At 40.5% G+C, this 19573-nt stretch overlaps 1 protein-coding gene across 3 annotated transcripts in view; it reads right to left on the bottom strand.

Moving 5' to 3' along the window:
* The window catches only part of plce1 (phospholipase C, epsilon 1), a 76514-nt gene extending 76386 nt beyond the window's left edge, over positions 1–128 (bottom strand). For 2 of the 3 annotated variants that reach the window (XR_009206315.1, XM_058405922.1), the window contains exon 1: positions 1–128. This exon is cut by the window's left edge and continues 155 nt beyond it. The gene's annotated coding sequence lies outside the window, so the exon portion shown is untranslated. The other variant, XR_009206317.1, reaches the window with a different exon arrangement.
* Positions 129–19573: the final 19445 nt, after the last annotated feature.

Here is a 19573-nt window from a genome sequence, read left to right as displayed (position 1 = left end):
CTGAAAAATGGCAACAAAGCAAGGTTTTGGAGAGCACACTGCCTGCTCTGTGAGCACAAGTCTGCAGACTGAGAGCCTTTGAGGTGTCACATCATAGGAATGCAGGGAAACAGGCACACGGCTCTGCTTTCACAAGCGCGCGCGCACCGTCAAGCCCACCTTCTAGCTTTGTGCTTATCTGCGCCATTTTTATTTATTTATTTACCCCCCCCCATATACTCTTTCCCATAAAATCCCCTAGGTATATCTATAGCACTTTTATTTGTTTACGCCTAAATGACCAGAAACATTTTCCAACACAAATATTTCTCAGCCCAATTAACCTCCCAGCTCTCGCGCTGATTTGCACTATACTTTTAAACGTGCTTCTGACGTCACCACGTTATTTTCCCCCGCTGAACCTAAAGCGCTGTACTTTGCGAAGTCTGTGAGTAGGCGTGCCTACCGCAGGTTGCCATGGTAATACCGTTTATCAGTGGGTGGTGTTTCACTATTGACAACAAAAGCAGTTTCTCATTTAAAAAGAAAACATTTTGCGTGTGTTTGTGTATAAAATTCACCAAAAGTGTGATATGATAAACATCGTACCATAATGAGACGAAAGAGAAGCAGCACGTGCTCGCTATACTCTCAAGTCGCTTCATATTTGCATAAAGCTACATTTTTCTCAACTTTGTTGCGTCACTGGACACGCCCATTATGTGTGAACGTTGCATTCGTAGTATACTGTATACTACTATCCTAACTGGTGTGTGTAAATAAAAACAGTGACTTTATTATCACATTCTATTTTTAAGATATCCTATTTAGTACACTCCAAGAGAAAAAACACTAGCTAATAAGCTGTTCTCATCAGTAAATAAACGTAAAGTACAGATATCATTTCACCTTCAGTAATCATTCCATGGGTCATGGTAGATCCTGAGATATACACTGAATCTGAATTAGGGCTGGTGGTAGCTCATGTGGTCAAGGCTCTGGTTATAAAGAAATGTATATGTGACAAATAAAAGCTCTTGGTTATTGATCAGACGAACAGGAATTTCGGGAGCGAGGGTTCAAGCCCCACCACTGCCAAGCTGCCACCGTTAAGCCCTTGAGCAACCAACTCCAAAAGGTCCAAGGTGTGCTGCATCATGGTAGACCCTGTGCTCTGACCCCAACCCTCCAAGAATGGGATATATAAAGAAAGAATTTCCCTGTGCAGTGATGTATATGTGACAAAATAAAGGCTACTTATTCTAATGAGTGTGAGACCAGTCTTTCTCAAGCCAACACACACACCTAGTGACCACGCCAGCTACTGACATGTTTTTGGCTGGCGGGAGGGAACTGATGCATCTTTTGCACCTTTAATATGTAGGTTTCACCTGGAAATGTGGATAGAATGTAACACAAAAAGACTTAAGGTACCATAGTTCCACATAAAAGTTTAAAGGTACACAGAAAGATTTCACTCTCTTGTATGCAGTTTATGGACTGGAAACTTAGCAAAGAGCTGAATTATTGTTCATTCATATATCAACTTTTAATCGTTTTAAGAGATTCCTTGTGTTGGAGGATTTACACAATGCTGTCCAGGCATCAATGCAACCACTTCATAGTGAAATCCAATTCAAATTGTTTCGAAACAAAAATCATAGGACACACCCAGTGACACATACAAACCAGACAAGTTTTGTTTTCTGTTGCTTAATGATCATATCTGCCAACACCTTTAGAGTTTCCCATCTTTCAGAATGCCTTTCATAAGCAAGGTCAAAGAAAGTTACAAGAGAACCTTGATTATTCCAAACACAGCCCTCATTCCCCCCCTCAGTCTTTTGATTCAGTTACATAGGAAGTTAGGAGAACAATCCCACCCTTTTTTCTTCCAAAGTAACATTTCACCACTCATGTTTTGTCTAGCAAGTCTTTTACTTTACGATGCCAAGCTGTAAAATTCTCACGTTCACAGTTCATGTTTCATTTTAACAGTAATTAAAGCAGGATTGTGTAACATGCTGAACTTTGGATCGGTTTGTTTACAGTGCAATAAGAGTGGTGTGTGGGTGTGTTTTTGATGTAGTCGATTGTAACAGTCTGAATGTGTTTGCACTGACAGATTAGCTGTAACTGGGAATCTAAACAAAATATTCAAAATGATCTAGACCAAGATGCCAGAGAGCAAGAATGGTCAGCTACTGAAACACTGTGGAGTTTAAACCATTGTCAAGCGCTATGAAGGATGGTACAGTGGTGCGGTCAGTAGCGTTAACAGTTTGATCCCAGGCTTAAATTACTCTCTGTGTGGAGCTTTGCATGTTCTGCCTGTTTTTGTTTTTTCCCCCCAGGTCCTTCATGTTCCTCCCACCTCTCAAAAACATGCCAGTAGATGAAATGGCTGTTGTAAATGAACTGTTGTCGCAGCCTGGGTGTATTCCTGTCTTCCCAGGAAAGGCTCTGGAGCCACTGCAACCCTGACCAGGACTTAGTACTTACTGAAGATGAACAAATGAATATGGAGAGGTTCAATTTGCTGTAATTGGTATTGAGTAGTTCTGGTCTTACTTACTAGACAATCCATCAGATGCTAACAAATATCAGGTGAACAAATTCCATTGCTTTGCAATAAGGTGGTACTTTTAAGTGTACACCTTTTGTACCACTGGATTATATACTATATTCCCAAAAGTTTTGCTAGCCCTCTTCTGAAGATGTCTGCCTCGACACGATCTTGTCTCTGAGGTTTCTATGATCTTATTGGCTTTTTTTTTTTTTTTTTTGCTCTAACTTGCATTATCAGGTGTGCATTTACCGCAGGTGACCGTTGTTGTTGTCGAAACACCACAAGGATAATCTAAGAAAACTGGAAGCTCAGTTTTGGGCTTTTCTTAATTGGTTTTCATTCATTAAAGACCAGTTCCAAGTGCTTGCTAGAGGAATGAAACGTAATGCTTTGCATAAAACTCGCAGTAATGTTATAAACTATGTTATTTGCGGTATTATTGCTGTATATATGCCTTGAAATGATTTCAGCTTAGCAGACAATACTGATACTCTGCCAGTGAGCCAGGCTAAAGAAATTAATGAAGTACATGCTGAATATTCTGTGGGAGAATTGGACTACATGTAGAGTGCATACTCTGTGCCAGCCGTGTGTTTTGGGCAGAGTTGTAATGATTTTTCCAAATCCCAGTTCTTGCTTGAAGGAATCTTTATGCCATTCAGAAGGAATGTGTGAGTCTAGTTGGAGCCAGACCATTACACTGCATGTACCAACAAAATTTAAGGTTATGGCTTTTTCCCTCTCTTATAAAAATATACACTTTTATGAGATCCAAGGTTTTGCATATATATATATATATATATATATATATATATATATATATATATATATATATATATATATATATATATATATGCGTCCCTTGTAGCCAGACCCCTTTGGGTACACCCTTTACCTATGAGCCGGAGAAGTCTTACATTTTAACCCCAGCGTAAATGCACTGGGGTTCAAATGTATCCTGGATCTGTGGCCATTTTTGTTCTAGAGTTGGATTTTCACGACACAAATCTCTGCAGCTAGTTTGGATTTTGACAAAAATAGATCATTCGATCTAGTCATATGTGAGTCGTTTGGTTATTTCTAGTTTTAGAAATTGTTTTAGTCAATAAATAGAAAATTCTTTAATGTTTCCAAATGTATATAATGTATGTATACAATGCAATAAATTTCTAAATTTGACTTAAATGATATGCCACATTGCTGTATAAATGAATCTTGCCATTGCAGGCTTACTAAAGTCATTTGGTCCGGTGTTCGGAGTGCATTGGCTAAATAAATGCTCTGGAGTTGGTCATGTGACTATGACGAGTCTGTAACCTGCAGCAGCTCCGTTATAAACAGGGTGCATTTTATAATGTTACTCTAACGAGCACATTTATACACTTTATACAAGTGGATGTGTGTGACATGCTAGTATCATGACACAATGCAGTTTTTCCTAATAGAAAAACATTGTATAGCACATACCTGAATGCTGGAATCTGATTGGCCAAAAGACATTGATTACTTTTCTATTAATGCACTAAAGATATTTCTAGTAAATAATCAACAGATTAAAAACATCTTATTTAACAAACGTAAATGTACATATGTTAATTAGGGCGGTGGTATCTCAAGCGGTTAAGCCCCAGCACAACCAAGCTGCCACCATTTGGCCCTTGAGCAAGGCCCCCAACCCACCCTGCTCCAGGGACTCTGTATCATGGCTGACCCTGCGCTCTGACCCCAACCCCCAAGGATGGGATATGCAAAGAAAGAATTTCACTGTGCAGTAATGTATACGTGACAAATAAAGACAACTTACTTATGTTTATGTAAAATTTAGGGAAGGAGTCTCCAGTGTTAAAGCTTTGTAAGTTTGTCTGTCTTTGTGCCTTCAGGTTTCTCCTGATTTTTTCTCTGTAACACTACACCCTCAAGCCTCATTCTTTACTTATCCCTAATAATTTGACTCCCTTCTAAGTGAGTGCATAAATATGAGGGGGTAAAAATTCTATCTTTTCCCAATCATTCTGATCTTCTCTGCGAGTGTCTCCTCATTTTTGACTTGACGTTTGTTCACAGTTTTGTTTAGTGTTCATGGTTTAGTTTTCATCATGGGTCTTAGATTTCGTGAAGAAATGGAACATTTCCGCTGCAAAAGATCTTAGCAAGTAATGCTATCTTGAATATAGTAAGATTTATATAGTATTTTCCAAGATTACAGTTAAATAAATACACTATATTGCCAAAAGTATTCGCTCACCTGCCTTGACTCGCATATGAACTTAAGTGACATCCCATTCCTAATCCATAGGGTTCAATATGACGTCGGTCCACCCTTTGCAGCTATAACAGCTTCAACTCTTCTGGGAAGGCTGTCCACAAGGTTTAGGAGTGTGTTTATGGGAATTTTTGACCATTCTTCCAGAAGCGCATTTGTGAGGTCACACACTGATGTTGGACGAGAAGGCCTGGCTCTCAGTCTCCGCTCTAATTCATCCCAAAGGTGTTCTATCGGGTTGAGGTCAGGACTCTGTGCAGGCCAGTCAAGTTCATCCACACCAGACTCTGTCATCCATGTCTTTATGGACCTTGCTTTGGTCACTGGTGCACAGTCATGTTGGAAGAGGAAGGGGCCAGCTCCAAACTGTTCCCACAAAGTTGGGAGCATGGAATTGTCCAAAGTGTCTTGGTATGCTGAAGCATTCAGAGTTCCTTTCACTGGAACTAAGGGGCCAAGCCCAGCTCCTGAAAAACAACCCCACACCATAATCCCCCCTCCACCAAACTTTACACTTGGCACAATGCAGTCAGACAAGTACCGTTCTCCTGGCAACCGCCAAACCCAGACTCGTCCATCAGATTGCCAGATGGAGAAGCGCGATTGGTCACTCCAGAGAACGCGTCTCCACTGCTCTAGAGTCCAGTGGCGGCGTGCTTTACACCACTGCATCCGACGCTTTGCATTGCACTTGGTGATGTATGGCTTGGATGCAGCTGCTCGGCCATGGAAACCCATTCCATGAAGCTCTCTGCGCACTGTTCTTGAGCTAATCTGAAGGCCACATGAAGTTTGGAGGTCTGTAGCGATTGACTCTGCAGAAAGTTGGCGACCTCTTCGCACTATGCGCCTCAGCATCCGCTGACCCCGCTCCGTCAGTTTACGTGGCCTACCACTTCGTGGCTGAGTTGCTGTCGTTCCCAAACACTTCCACGTTCTTATAATACAGCTGACAGTTGACTGTGGAATATTTAGGAGCGAGGAAATTTCACGACTGGATTTGTTGCACAGGTGGCATCCTATCACAGTTCCACGCTGGAATTCACTGAGCTCCTGAGAGCGACCCATTCTTTCACAAATGTTTGTAAAAACAGTCTGCATGTCTAGGTGCTTGATTTTATACACCTGTGGCCATGGAAGTGATTGGAACACCTGATTCTGATTATTTGGATGGGTGAGCGAATACTTTTGGCAATATAGTGTAAAAGATTAGATATCCCTTTTGGATGAATAAAGTATCTATCTATCTATCTATCTATCTATCTATCTATCTATCTATCTATCTATCTATCTATCTATCTATCTATCTATCTGTCTATGATTAAGCCTGTTTCTGCACATTTGTACTCATTTTAAACTTAACATTTTGTTCTATTGACAAATCTTTTGTTTTGCTTTTAGAAATAAATTCTTAAAATGATCGACACTACCTAGAGCAAGACCATTTCAAGCTTGGAGTCGGTAAAAATGTCTAGAAATCTATTTTAATAATTTATAAATTCTATTTGGTTTATCGTAGTCCTATAACATGAAATGATTAAATGACACATTTACGATATTTCAGTTTTCACTTGTTATGATGTGAGCACTAATATATATATTACAGTATATTAATGTTAGTAATTATTGTTTAAAACTATGCACACATAAGTACCATAAAATAAATTAAAAAAATAAATATATATATATATATATATATATATATATATATAAATTAAGTATTAAATACAAAAATAAATAGATTAATTAAGTAAATTATTTATTATTATTATTATTATTAATAATAATAATAATAATAATAATAATAGTTCTAATATTTATTATTATCATTTTTTTTATATTAAAAATAGTTATTCATTACAGGTCCAGAGGAAAACATTTTTGTTTACCACAATTCAGAAACCACAAATACTCTGATAAATATGCTTTAAAATGTTATATTTAATCATCGATGTACTGTATAATCTACAATTCCGTGCACTGTCTCATCTCATGAATAAGTTTTCATTACAGTAAAGAAATGGTACATAAACAGCTGAGCTGGATTAAAACTCAATTTGGCAACCCAAAGCGACATTTTATTCATTCACATGCATCTTCTACCCCCTACTGGACTGTTGGCTTGTTTAGTTTTTTTTTTTTTTGTCTCCACACACCACATTGAAAACCCAATCCTTGATAACCAAAGTTTTGCTCGAAGCCATGTTCTAACAGCATTTATTATTTTTATTATTATTTAATTTATTTATTTGGTACAAGACAGTGGTGAGACAGGCCATGCTGTATGGTTTAGAGGCAGTGTCACTGAGGAAGAGGAGTCAGAGCTGGAGGTAGCAGAGCTGAAGATGTTGAGGTTCTCTTTGGGAGTGACAAGGTTGGACAGGATTAGGAAGGATTAAGATGGTTTGGACATGTTCAGAGGAGGGAGAGTGAGTATATTGGTAGGAGAATGTTGGACATGGAGCTGCCAGGCAGGAGGCAAAGAGAAAGGTCAAAGAGGAGGTATATGGATGGAATAAATGAGGATATGAAGCTAGTGGCTGCAAGTGTTGAGGATGAAGAAGATAGGGATAGATGGAGAGAGATGATTCACTGTGGCCAACCTTGAAGGGAAAATCCCAAAGAAGAAGAAGAAGAATCAACACATATTGTGTGTGTGTGTGTGTTTGTGTTTGTGTGTGTGTAAGTAAAAAGCAGGTTCTTCAATGAAACTAGTGACAGCTTGGTTTTTGTTGCTTGGTCCATTTGTACAGTATTATATTGTCAAGTTCTTATTCACTACATCCATTTCACTTGGTGTAAGGGATATTTGGGACACTTGTCTGGATATATCACTAGAGGGCGACACTGTACATGTATTCTGAACTGTCTCCGCCTGTTCTGCTATTGGTTGTTGCCCTGATGTGAGTGGATTACGCTCACTTGTTTTGTTTAGGTCACTAATGTCCATTTATTTAAGCCTTGTGCTTTCTATGTCTTTATCTTGCATTTGTTGTTACTACTGAGTGGTGTGTGTGTGTGTGTGTGTGTGTGGGTGACATTTATTTTTGCTTTGTTTCTTTGTCAAAGTTTTATAGTTTCTTGTAAATAAATAGATTTCTACACATCTGTGACACTTCCACCCCCGTTTCCTGTTTTTCCCCATCTCCGGCTGTTAACGGTCATGTTCTTGGACTGGATTTTGCCTCACACAAATTTACTTTGGCTAAAAGTTCCTTTGGATGGAATAAAACATGAAAAGCCATGCTGTTGTCATAGGGAAATATTAGGCAAGGTGGTGGTGTGAGGCAGGCCAATGTTGGGCATTCTTCCAATTCACACAGTGAAGCTGATGATTTTCGTATAACACCATGACCCAAAGGAGAGGTGTGTATGTAGGTAGGTGTGTAGGTAGGAAGGTGTGTAAGTGCGTAAGTGTGTATGTGTGTAAGTGTGTAGGTGTATAAGTCTGTAGGTAGGTAGGTATGTACGTAGGTAGGTAGGTGTGTAAGTGGGTAGGTGTGTAGGTAGGCATGTAGGTAGGTAGGTAGGTACGTGTGTAAGTGTGTATATAGGTAGGTAGGTAGGTGTGTAAGTGGGTAGGTGTGTAGGTAGGCATGTAGGTAGGTAGGTAGGTAGGTGTGTAAGTGTGTAGGTAGGTGTGTAGGTACGTGTGTATATAGGTAGGTAGGTGTGTGTAAGTGTGTAGGTGTGTAAGTGTGTAGGTGTATAGGTATATAGGTAGGTAGGTAGGTGTGTAGGTATATAGGTAGGTAGTTGTGTGAGAGTGTAGGTGTGTAGGTATATAGGTAGGTAGGTAGATGTGTGAGTGTGTAGGTGTGTAGGTATATAGGTAGGTAGGTAAATGTGTGAGTGTGTAGGTGTGTAGGTAGGTAGGTAGGTGTGTGAGTGTGTAGGTATATAAGTAGGTAGGTAGGTGTGTGAGTGTGTAGGTGTATAGATATATAGGGAGGTAGGTAGGTGTGTGAGTGTGTAGGTGTATAGGTATATAGGGAGGTAGGTAGGTGTGTGAGTGTGTAGGTGTGTAGGTATATAGGTAGGTAGGTAGGTAGGTAGGTAGGTGTGTGAGTGTGTAGGTATATAGGTACATAGGTAGGTGTGTAGGTATATAGGTAGGTAGGTAGGTGTGTGAGTGTGTAGGTGTGTAGGTATATAAGTAGGTAGGTAGGTGTGTGGGTGTGTAGGTGTATAGATATATAGGGAGGTAGGTGTGTGAGTGTGTAGGTGTATAGGTATATAGGTAGGTAGGTAGGTGTGTGAGTGTGTAGGTATATAGGTATATAGGTAGGTAGGTGTGTGAGTGTGTAGGTATATAGGTAGGTAGTTAGGTGTGTGAGTGTGTAGGTATATAGGTATATAGGTAGGTAGGTGTGTGAGTGTGTAGGTATATAGGTATATAGGTATGTAGGTAGGTAGGTGTGTGAGTGTGTAGGTGTGTAGGTATATAGGTAGGTAGGTAGGTAGGTGTGTGAGTGTGTAGGTATATAGGTATATAGGTAGGTAGGTAGGTGTGTGAGTGTGTAGGTATATAGGTATATAGGTAGGTAGGTAGGTGTGTGAGTGTGTAGGTATATAGGTATATAGGTAGGTAGGTAGGTGTGTGAGTGTGTAGGTATATAGGTATATAGGTAGGTAGGTAGGTGTGTGAGTGTGTAGGTATATAGGTATATAGGTAGGTAGGTAGGTGTGTGAGTGTGTAGGTATATAGGTATATAGGTAGGTAGGTAGGTGTGTGAGTGTGTAGGTATATAGGTATATAGGTAGGGAGGTAGGTGTGTGAGTGTGTAGGTATATAGGTATATAGGTAGGTAGGTAGGTGTGTGAGTGTGTAGGTATATAGGTATATAGGTAGGTAGGTAGGTGTGTGAGTGTGTAGGTATATAGGTATATAGGTAGGTAGGTAGGTGTGTGAGTGTGTAGGTATATAGGTACATAGGTAGGTGTGTAGGTGTGTAGGTATATAGGTATATAGGTAGGTGTATAGGTATATAGGGAGATAGGTAGGTGTGTGAGTGTGTAGGTGTGTAGGTATATAAGTAGGTAGGTAGGTGTGTGAGTGTGTAGGTGTATAGATATATAGGGAGGTAGGTGTGTGAGTGTGTAGGTGTATAGGTATATAGGGAGGTAGGTAGGTGTGTGAGTGTGTAGGTGTATAGGTATATAGGGAGGTAGGTAGGTGTGTGAGTGTGTAGGTATATAGGTATATAGGGAGGTAGGTAGGTGTGTGAGTGTGTAGGTATATAGGTATATAGGGAGGTAGGTAGGTGTGTGAGTGTGTAGGTATATAGGTATATAGGTAGGTAGGTAGGTGTGTGAGTGTGTAGGTGTGTAGGTATATAAGTAGGTAGGTAGGTGTGTGAGTGTGTAGGTATATAGGTATATAGGGAGGTAGGTAGGTGTGTGAGTGTGTAGGTATATAGGTATATAGGGAGGTAGGTAGGTGTGTGAGTGTGTAGGTGTATAGGTATATAGGTAGGTAGGTAGGTGTGTGAGTGTGTAGGTATATAGGTACATAGGTAGGTGTGTAGGTATATAGGTAGGTAGGTAGGTGTGTGAGTGTGTAGGTATATAGGTATATAGGTAGGTAGGTAGGTGTGTGAGTGTGTAGGTGTGTAGGTATATAAGTAGGTAGGTAGGTGTGTGAGTGTGTAGGTGTATAGATATATAGGGAGGTAGGTGTGTGAGTGTGTAGGTATATAGGTATATAGGGAGGTAGGTAGGTGTGTGAGTGTGTAGGTATATAGGTATATAGGTAGGTAGGTAGGTGTGTGAGTGTGTAGGTATATAGGTATATAGGTAGGTAGGTAGGTGTGTGAGTGTGTAGGTATATAGGTATATAGGTAGGTAGGTAGGTGTGTGAGTGTGTAGGTATATAGGTATATAGGTAGGTAGGTAGGTGTGTGAGTGTGTAGGTATATAGGTAGGTAGGTAGGTGTGTGAGTGTGTAGGTATATAGGTATATAGGTAGGTAGGTAGGTGTGTGAGTGTGTAGGTATATAGGTATATAGGTAGGTAGGTGTGTGAGTGTGTAGGTATATAGGTATATAGGTAGGTAGGTAGGTAGGTGTGTGAGTGTGTAGGTATATAGGTATATAGGTAGGTAGGTAGGTAGGTAGGTGTGTGAGTGTGTAGGTATATAGGTATATAGGTAGGTAGGTAGGTGTGTGAGTGTGTAGGTATATAGGTATATAGGTAGGTAGGTAGGTGTGTGAGTGTGTAGGTATATAGGTATATAGGTAGGTAGGTAGGTGTGTGAGTTTGAGGGTATTTAGGTATATAGGTAGGTAGGAAGGTGTGAGAGTGTGTAGGTATATAGGTATATAGGTAGGTAGGTAGGTGTGTGAGTGTGTAGGTATATAGGTATATAGGTAGGTAGGTAGGTGTGTGAGTGTGTAGGTATATAGGTATATAGGTAGGTAGGTAGGTGTGTGAGTGTGTAGGTATATAGGTATATAGGGAGGTAGGTAGGTGTGTGAGTGTGTAGGTGTATAGGTATATAGGGAGGTAGGTAGGTGTGTGAGTGTGTAGGTATATAGGTATATAGGTAGGTAGGTGTGTGAGTGTGTAGGTATATAGGTATATAGGTAGGTAGGTAGGTGTGTGAGTGTGTAGGTATATAGGTATATAGGTAGGTAGGTAGGTGTGTGAGTGTGTAGGTATATAGGTATATAGGTAGGTAGGTAGGTGTGTGAGTGTGTAGGTATATAGGTATATAGGTAGGTAGGTAGGTGTGTGAGTGTGTAGGTATATAGGTATATAAGTAGGTAGGTAGGTGTGTGAGTGTGTAGGTATATAGGTATATAGGTAGGTAGGTAGGTGTGTGAGTGTGTAGGTATATAGGTATATAGGTAGGTAGGTGTGTGAGTGTGTAGGTATATAGGTATATAGGTAGGTAGGTGTGTGAGTGTGTAGGTATATAGGTATATAGGTAGGTAGGTAGGTGTGTGAGTGTGTAGGTATATAGGTATATAGGTAGGTAGGTAGGTGTGTGAGTGTGTAGGTGTATAGGTATATAGGTAGGTAGGTAGGTGTGTGAGTGTGTAGGTATATAGGTAGGTAGGTAGGTGTGTGAGTGTGTAGGTATATAGGTAGGTAGGTAGGTGTGTGAGTGTGTAGGTATATAGGTATATAGGTAGGTAGGTAGGTAGGTGTGTGAGTGTGTAGGTATATAGGTATATAGGTAGGTAGGTGTGTGAGTGTGTAGGTATATAGGTATATAGGTAGGTAGGTAGGTGTGTGAGTGTGTAGGTATATAGGTATATAAGTAGGTAGGTAGGTGTGTGAGTGTGTAGGTATATAGGTATATAGGTAGGTAGGTAGGTAGGTAGGTGTGTGAGTGTGTAGGTATATAGGTATATAGGTAGGTAGGTAGGTAGGTGTGTGAGTGTGTAGGTATATAGGTAGGTAGGTAGGTAGGTGTGTGAGTGTGTAGGTATATAGGTATATAGGTAGGTAGGTAGGTGTGTGAGTGTGTAGGTATATAGGTATATAGGTAGGTAGGTAGGTGTGTGAGTGTGTAGGTATATAGGTATATAGGTAGGTGTGTGAGTGTGTAGGTATATAGGTATATAGGTAGGTAGGTAGGTGTGTGAGTGTGTAGGTATATAGGTATATAGGTAGGTAGGTAGGTAGGTGTGTGAGTGTGTAGGTATATAGGTATATAGGTAGGTAGGTAGGTAGGTAGGTGTGTGAGTGTGTAGGTATATAGGTATATAGGTAGGTAGGTAGGTGTGTGAGTGTGTAGGTATATAGGTATATAGGTAGGTAGGTAGGTGTGTGAGTGTGTAGGTATATAGGTATATAGGTAGGTAGGTAGGTAGGTGTGTGAGTGTGTAGGTATATAGGTAGGTAGGTAGGTGTGTGAGTGTGTAGGTATATAGGTATATAGGTAGGTAGGTAGGTGTGTGAGTGTGTAGGTATATAGGTATATAGGTAGGTAGGTAGGTGTGTGAGTGTGTAGGTATATAGGTACATAGGTAGGTGTGTGAGTGTGTAGGTATATAGGTATATAGGTAGGTAGGTAGGTGTGTGAGTGTGTAGGTATATAGGTATATAGGTAGGTGTGTAGGTGTGTAGGTATATAGGTACATAGGTAGGTGTGTAGGTATATAGTTATATAGGTAGGTAGGTGTGTGAGTGTGTAGGTGTATAGGTATATAGGGAGGTAGGTAGGTGTGTGAGTGTGTAGGTGTATAGGTATATAGGGAGGTAGGTAGGTGTGTGAGTGTGTAGGTGTGTAGGTATATAAGTAGGTAGGTAGGTGTGTGAGTGTGTAGGTATATAGGTATATAGGGAGGTAGGTAGGTGTGTGAGTGTGTAGGTATATAGGTATATAGGTAGGTAGGTGTGTGAGTGTGTAGGTATATAGGTAGGTGTGTAGGTATATAGGTACATAGGTAGGTCTGTAGGTATATAGGTATATAGGTAGGTAGGTGTGTGAGTGTGTAGGTGTATAGGTATATAGGGAGGTAGGTAGGTGTGTGAGTGTGTAGGTGTATAGGTATATAGGGAGGTAGGTAGGTGTGTGAGTGTGTAGGTGTATAGGTATATAGGTAGGTAGGTTTGTGAGTCTGTAGGTATATAGGTATATAGGTAGGTAGGTGTGTGAGTGTGTAGGTATATAGGTATATAGGGAGGTAGGTAGGTGTGTGAGTGTGTAGGTATATAGGTATATAGGTAGGTAGGTAGGTGTGTGAGTGTGTAGGTATATAGGTATATAGGTAGGTAGGTAGGTAGGTGTGTGAGTGTGTAGGTGTATAGGTATATAGGTAGGTAGGTAGGTGTGTGAGTGTGTAGGTATATAGGTATATAGGTAGGTAGGTAGGTAGGTGTGTGAGTGTGTAGGTGTGTAGGTATATAGGTAGGTAGGTAAGTGTGTGAGTGTGTAGGTGTATAGGTATATAGGTAGGTATGTGAGTGTGTAGGTGTATAGGTATATAGGTAGGTGTGTGAGTGTGTAGGTGTGTAGGTATATAGGTAGGTGTGTGAGTGTGTAGGTGTGTAGGTATATAGGTAGGTGTGTGAGTGTGTAGGTGTGTAGGTATATAGGTAGGTAGGTGTGTGAGTGTGTAGGTATATAGGTATATAGGTAGGTAGGTAGGTGTGTGAGTGTGTAGGTGTGTAGGTATATAAGTAGGTAGGTAGGTGTGTGAGTGTGTAGGTGTATAGATATATAGGGAGGTAGGTGTGTGAGTGTGTAGGTGTATAGGTATATAGGGAGGTAGGTAGGTGTGTGAGTGTGTAGGTGTGTAGGTATATAAGTAGGTAGGTGTGTGAGTGTGTAGGTATATAGGTAGGTAGGTAGGTAGGTAGGTGTGTGAATGTGTAGGTATATAGGTATATAGGTAGGTAGGTAGGTGTGTGAGTGTGTAGGTGTGTAGGTATATAGGTAGGTAGGTAGGTAGGTGTGTGAATGTTTAGGTATATAGGTATATAGGTAGGTAGGTGTGTGAGTGTGTAGGTGTGTAGGTATATAGGTAGGTAGGTGTGTGAGTGTGTAGGTATATAGGTATATAGGTAGGTAGGTAGGTGTGTGAGTGTGTAGGTGTGTAGGTATATAGGTATGTAGGTAGGTAGGTGTGTGAGTGTGTAGGTATATAGGTATATAGGTAGGTAGGTAGGTGTGTGAGTGTGTAGGTGTATAGGTATATAGGGAGGTAGGTAGGTGTGTGAGTGTGTAGGTATATAGGTATATAGGTAGGTGTGTAGGTATATAGTTATATAGGTAGGTAGGTGTGTGAGTGTGTAGGTGTATAGGTATATAGGGAGGTAGGTAGGTGTGTGAGTGTGTAGGTGTGTAGGTATATAGGTAGGTGTGTGAGTGTGTAGGTGTATAGGTATATAGGTAGGTATGTGAGTGTGTAGGTGTATAGGTATATAGGTAGGTGTGTGAGTGTGTATGTGTGTAGGTATATAGGTAGGTAGGTAGGTGTGTGAGTGTGTAGGTATATAGGTATATAGGTAGGTAGGTAGGTAGGTGTGTGAGTGTGTAGGTGTATAGGTATATAGGTAGGTGTGTGAGTGTGTAGGTGTATAGGTATATAGGTAGGTGTGTAGGTATATAGGTAGGTATGTGAGTGTGTAGGTGTATAGGTAGGTGTGTGAGTGTGTAGGTGTATAGGTATATAGGTAGGTATGTGAGTGTGTAGGTATATAGGTATATAGGTAGGTAGGTAGGTGTGTGAGTGTGTAGGTGTGTAGGTATATAGGTATGTAGGTAGGTAGGTGTGTGAGTGTGTAGGTGTGTAGGTATATAGGTAGGTAGGTAGGTAGGTGTTTGAGTGTGTAGGTATATAGTTATATAGGTAGGTAGGTAGGTGTGTGAGTGTGTAGGTATATAGGTATATAGGTAGGTAGGTAGGTGTGTGAGTGTGTAGGTATATAGGTATATAGGTAGGTAGGTAGGTGTGTGAGTGTGTAGGTATATAGGTATATAGGTAGGTAGGTAGGTGTGTGAGTGTGTAGGTATATAGGTATATAGGTAGGTAGGTAGGTGTGTGAGTGTGTAGGTATATAGGTATATAGGTAGGTAGGTAGGTGTGTGAGTGTGTAGGTATATAGGTAGGTAGGTAGGTAGGTGTGTGAGTGTGTAGGTGTATAGGTATATAGGTAGGTAGGTAGGTGTGTGAGTGTGTAGGTGTATAGGTATATAGGTAGGTATGTGAGTGTGTAGGTATATAGGTAGGTGTGTGAGTGTGTAGGTGTATAGGTATATAGGTAGGTGTGTAGGTATATAGGTAGGTAGGTAGGTGTGTGAGTGTGTAGGTGTATAGGTATATAGGTAGGTATGTGAGTGTGTAGGTGTATAGGTATATAGGTAGGTGTGTGAGTGTGTAGGTGTGTAGGTATATAGGTAGGTGTGTGAGTGTGTAGGTGTGTAGGTATATAGGTAGGTAGGTAAGTGTGTGAGTGTGTAGGTGTATAGGTATATAGGTAGGTGTGTGAGTGTGTAGGTGTATAGGTATATAGGTAGGTGTGTAGGTGTGTAGGTATATAGGTAGGTAGGTAAGTGTGTGAGTGTGTAGGTGTATAGGTATATAGGTAGGTGTGTGAGTGTGTAGGTGTATAGGTATATAGGTAGGTGTGTAGGTATATAGGTAGGTATGTGAGTGTGTAGGTGTATAGGTATATAGGTAGGTGTGTGAGTGTGTAGGTGTGTAGGTATATAGGTAGGTGTGTAGGTATATAGGTAGGTAGGTAGGTGTGTGAGTGTGTAGGTATATAGGTAGGTAGGTAGGTGTGTGAGTGTGTAGGTGTATAGGTAGGTAGGTAGGTGTGTGAGTGTGTAGGTGTATAGGTATATAGGTAGGTGTGTGAGTGTGTAGGTATATAGGTAGGTAGGTAGGTGTGTGAGTGTGTAGGTGTATAGGTAGGTGGGTAGGTGTGTGAGTGTGTAGGTGTATAGGTATATAGGTAGGTGTGTGAGTGTGTAGGTGTATAGGTATATAGGTAGGTGTGTGAGTTTGTAGGTGTATAGGTATATAGGTAGGTGTGTGAGTGTGTATGGGTATAGGTATATAGGTAGGTGTGTGAGTGTGTAGGTGTATAGGTATATAGGTAGGTGTGTGAGTGTGTAGGTGTATAGGTATATAGGTAGGTGTGTGAGTGTGTATGGGTATAGGTATATAGGTAGGTGTGTGAGTGTGTAGGTGTATAGGTATATAGGTAGGTGTGTGAGTGTGTAGGGTATAGGTAGGTAGTGTGGAAAATATTTTTATTCGATACTATAACGCTGTATTTAATACTACTCAATTAATACTTTGCTATTATCTGACTCCAACTCCACATTGACCTGACAGCTCAGTCAAGCAAGACTCTAACTGAAAAGAGCCAAACTGCCCAGACTGGATGAATGCAGATACAAGGGTTTTTTGCAATCCGCGCTGGTTACAAGAATTGAGCTGCTCATGAATGAACATCTCAACAACCTCCGAAATTCAATTCAATTCAATTCAATTTATTTTGTATAGCGCCATTTACAATGAACATTGTCTCAAAGCAGCTTTACAAAAGAAGAAAACAGAGAAAGGGGAGGGGAAAATGAAAAATAATAATAAAAAATAAAAAATAACTAATTAACTAGAAATAAGAATAAATTATTAAATTCTATAATTAGACTATTTTATCCCTAATGAGCAAGCCTGTGGCAACGGTGGCAAGGAAAAACTCCCTGGGATGGAAAGGAAGAAACCTTGAGAGGAACCAGGCTCAGAAGGGAACCCATCCTCATTTGGGTGACACTAAACAGAAAATAATGTAACTGTAGCTGATTAATGTCCTTTCTACAACAGCAATCAATGACCCATGAGGAACTATTAGGTCATTGTAGTTTCTAAGGTCATTATAAACACTAGTTCTTTGCTGTCACGGGCTGACAGATGAAATGGCAGATCTGTGATAGTGTGAAAGTCCCCAAGTGGCTCTGTCCATGGCTGTCTCTTGGTCCACACAGATCCATCCACAGCATCAGTGGGCACCATCAAGCGGCGAGACTCCGACCAAGGGTAGGGCAGTGGTCGCACTGGAAACTGGCAAACACTGGGAGCTCAGGAGTGGGGTGTATAGCTTGACAGAGAAGGTAGAGAAAGAAAGAGAAAGACATTAAGTTTCTGATCATGTGATGCTTAAAGACAGTGTAGAATTACGTTTAAAGTGCAAGCAGGGACTCCGCCAAGACTAGCTATGACATCATAACTAAAAGGGAGAGCCAGAAGGTCACAGACATGAAGGCTTCCCGGGACATAAAGCATCCAACCACTTCAGTCAGCAAACCTGAGCGACTTGCGAGGGTGGTAAGATGACAGCATCCAAACACAGTACACCCAGTACACCAAACACTCTATGACCATGAACCTTCCAGATCTGCTCCTTTACCTAAGAAAACTATACATTAAAAGCTTGACTAAACAAATGTGTCTTCAGCCTAGACTTAAACATTGAGACTGTGTCTGAATCCCGAACACTAATTGGAAGGCTGTTCCATAACTTTGGGGCTTTGAAAGAGAAAGCTCTGCCCCCTGCTGTAGCCTTTGCTACTTGAGGTACTACCAAGTAACCAGCACCCTTTGATCGGAGTAGGCGTGGCGGATCATAAAAGACTAAAAGATCGCTCAGGTACTGTGGCGCTAGACCATTTAGTGCTTTATAGGTTATTAACAGTATTTTATAATCAATGCGAAATTTGACTGGGAGCCAATGTAGTGTGGCTAAAATAGGAGTGATGTTCTCATATCTTCTGGTTCTGGTTAGGACTCTAGCTGCTGCATTCTGGACTAACTGGAGCTTGTTCCTGCTCCTACTGGAACATCCAGACAGTAAGACATTACAATAATCCAACCTAGAGGTAACAAAAGCATGAACTAATTTTTCTGCATCATGAAGCAACAACATATTTCTTATCTTAGCAATATTCCTAAGATGGAAGAAGGCTACCCGAGTGATATTATCTACATGAGCTTCGAATGAAAGACCAGAATCAATAATCACACCATGATCTTTTACTGCTAGACAAGATGAAACCAAAAGACCATCCACCATTACTCTGTAATCAGAAAGCTCACTTCTAACTGCCTGTGGTCCTAGTACAAGCACCTCTGTCTTGTCTGAATTAAGCAGGAGGAAGTTAGTGGCCATCCAGTGTCTAATGTCCTTTACACATTCTTCTATCTTAATAAGCTGGTGTCTCTCATCTGATTTAGCTGAAACATATAGCTGTGTGTCATCTGCATAACAGTGGAAGCTAATACCATGTTTACGAATAATTGCACCAAGGGGTAACATATATAGGGAGAAAAGCAGTGGGCCTAAGACAGAACCTTGTGGAACACTGAACATAACCTTGGTATGCATGGAGAAGTCACCGTCTAGATCTACAAACTGATAACGGTCAGTTAAATAAGACCTGAGCCAGGAGAGGGCTGTTCCTTTAACACCAACAAGATGTTCTAGTCTATCATGTAGAACAGTGTGGTCAGTGGTGTCAAAGCTGCACTAAGATCAAGTAACACCAGTAGGGAGACACAACCCTGATCAGAAGCCAGTAACAGGTCATTTACCACTTTAACCAGTGCTGTCTCTGTGCTATGATGAGGCCTAAATCCTGACTGATACATTTCATAAATGTTATTTCTATGCAGGTATGAACATAACTGCTGTGCTACATAGTTAGACAGCTGACAGGGGTCGAGGTCTGTTTTTTTAATCAAGGGTTTGATAACTGCTAGCTTAATAGATTTAGGCACATAGCCAGTGCTTAGAGAAGAATTAATAATTTTTAGAAGGGGTTCAGTAGCTACTGGTAATATCTGTTTAAGGAAAGATGTGGGTAAAGGCTCTAGGATGCAGGTAGAAGATTTTGAAGAAGAAATTAGTGAAATTAGATCAGGCTCTTGAAGTGGAGTGAAGCACTCTAAGCTCTGATCAGAAATAGCTATATTATCTAAAGGATTATCTATCAAATAATATGGTTTAAATTTAATAATCTGAATTTTTTGCCTGATATTGTCAATTTTTTCATTGAAAAAAATCATGAAGTCATTGCTGCTAAATGTAGATGGTGTGCGCTTTTCTACAGTGGTTTTACTCCTAGTTAGTTTTGCTACAGTGCTAAATAAAAATTTTGGATTGTTTTTGTTATCTTCGATTAGGGCAGAGAGATACGCTGATCTAGCAGCACTAAGAGAATTTTTATATCTCAGAAGGCTTTCCTTCCACGCAATCTGGAATACTGCTAATCTAGTTTGATGCCATTTACGCTCTAGTTT

Source organism: Hemibagrus wyckioides, linkage group LG13 (genome assembly GCF_019097595.1).
Source record: "Hemibagrus wyckioides isolate EC202008001 linkage group LG13, SWU_Hwy_1.0, whole genome shotgun sequence".
NCBI classification, from domain to species: Eukaryota; Metazoa; Chordata; class Actinopteri; order Siluriformes; family Bagridae; genus Hemibagrus; species Hemibagrus wyckioides.
This window is presented reverse-complemented; position numbering and strand designations above follow the sequence as displayed.